Source organism: Centruroides sculpturatus, unplaced genomic scaffold, assembly GCF_000671375.1.
Source record: "Centruroides sculpturatus isolate CEXI.00-Female unplaced genomic scaffold, Cexi_2.0 scaffold131, whole genome shotgun sequence".
Classification (NCBI taxonomy): domain Eukaryota; kingdom Metazoa; phylum Arthropoda; class Arachnida; order Scorpiones; family Buthidae; genus Centruroides; species Centruroides sculpturatus.
Window position 1 is genome coordinate 1,006,453 of NW_019384439.1, and position 2,152 is coordinate 1,008,604.

At 27.8% G+C, this 2,152-nt stretch overlaps 1 long non-coding RNA gene across 1 annotated transcript; it reads left to right on the forward strand.

Annotated features, from left to right (window-relative positions):
* The first annotated feature begins 1,115 nt into the window (after positions 1–1,115).
* LOC111620079 lies at positions 1,116–1,906 on the forward strand. Its single transcript, XR_002755856.1, has 3 exons — positions 1,116–1,220; positions 1,318–1,380; positions 1,847–1,906. It is a non-coding gene; the product is annotated as an uncharacterized LOC111620079 (long non-coding RNA).
* Positions 1,907–2,152: the final 246 nt, after the last annotated feature.

Below are 2,152 nucleotides of genomic sequence, written 5' to 3' on the forward strand. Positions count from 1 at the left end.
ATTTTTTGACCTATCGCCCTACATTAACTATTTATATTTTTAAACTTAGGGGATCTTGAAACGTCAAAAATGCAGAAAAATGACGAAGATTTTTTTCTCTATGTATGGATGTTAGTGCATATGTGAGGAGGAGCACGATTTAACCTACTTTGAAGCTTAATAACTATTTTTCTGTCGAAAATTTCTGAAATTTTGCAGGGAGGTTTGAGATTTGTGTATTAGCGGTTGATGTCATTAAATTTTCGTGATTAAAGGTCAAGCGGATGGGAAGATAGAAGGATCATGCGTCAAATCTTGAATGAGGTCGGACTTAAAGAATTAGAGAGGTTGCGGCCGACGTTTTCAACGCGAAAACGTGTACGTCGGACGTTCAGCGCCACCTTCCTGTAGGCCTAGAAGTTTGACAATGGCGTTTGGAACGTCGATCATGATTCCACTGACGTTCCAAACGCCATTGTCAAACGTCTAGGCTTACAGGAAGGCGGCGCTGAACGTCCGACGTATACGTTTTCGCGTAGAAAACGTCGGCCTCAACCTCTCTATTTTATTCGTTATTAGCACTTACAATTTTTTCTTTTTTTTATAAAACTCATCTTTACCCTTAAAATCAAGCTTTTTGTCATTTTATACTAATTAATAATATAAAAAGTTTTTAAAATAAAATCTCATAACAGATAACGCCACACACAACTTTAAACTTTAACCGGGAAAGTTATGCAACTCACTGTTGAATTTTTTTTTCTTTATAATTCAACTGATGTCGACTTAAAGGAGATAGAAAATCATTTAGAGTTAAAATTAAAACGAATAATATAAACATAAATTGTACAAATAAAATTAGATGTAAATGTAAATTTATTTACAACACTTGCTGAAATTAATTAATAAATGTTAATTATCAATATATTATAGATATTTTAGCTGTGTCATAAATCTTAAAAGTTTAAATATCTTTAATTAATTAATTGTCCTATATTTTAATAGAATAATATTGTTTAATTATCCGGAAATTAGAGGAAAAATTTTTTACTTTAAAATTCAAAGTAATGCAACGTATAATATTAATACATAATAAACTCGTTAGAAAAAAAAAATTAATTTTTAAAAATATTTAACGATCGTCTGCCACAAATTCATTCACGTGCACCTGTATCGAATAACACGTGACGTTCGATTGATCAATTGTCATTAAAAATAATATTATTTGTAGTAAAAAAAAAGTATGGATTTTAAACAATTGATTGAATTATATGAAAATTTAAAATTTAAATTAATGTTTAATTTTATAAGAGTATATAATTTCATTTTATGTTATAGAAATAAGATCAAATATTTATCAAAGAAGCTTTACGAATGTGCTTTACTAAAAGTGAAGATTAAGTGAGTGGACGATTTGAATCATAACTTGGCTATTTAATTAATTGCGAATTTAATTATACAGTAAAACCTGTGTAAAGTGAAATCGCGAGGTACCGGTTTGGCAAGTTTCCGTTTTAGACAGGTTTTACTGTAATTATTACGCATTTCATTCTGTTAATGATAATTGTTATATAAGAACTACTTATGCTATATATTTCTTATCAGAACTTTATCAGGTTGCTCATTTTAATTGGTGGTTTATTTCTAATTTTTTCATCAGACCATGTACAGTACATATTATCAATACGAGTGTATGTATTTTTCCTATCAAAAAATCGTAGAATTCAACTGTTTTATATGAATTCGTATTAAAACTCTATTTTCCATTTTAAATTGTAGATTCTATATAATTTTTATCTTATATACTCGAAATAATTTATCCATTCGATTATAATGGTACAGCAAAATTGCATTTTTGTTCTTCAAGGATGAAAAAAGAAAACGAAGCAAATAATCATAATGATACCAACAACAACGGAATTATGAAGAAAGAATCGTCAGAATTAATTGAAAATAAATATAAATATATAACTATTACACCATTAAACTGTTCGTGTCTTCAAGTGTTACAATCATTTTCAATTAAACAGACGGATGAGTTAATAATAGAAGCTAAAGATATATTTACATTCTTCGAACTTTTAGGTAATTATTACTTTTACTATTTATCTAATATATATAAATAAATGATATACAGTAGAAACTCCATTATCCAAAACAATTATAAAAAAAG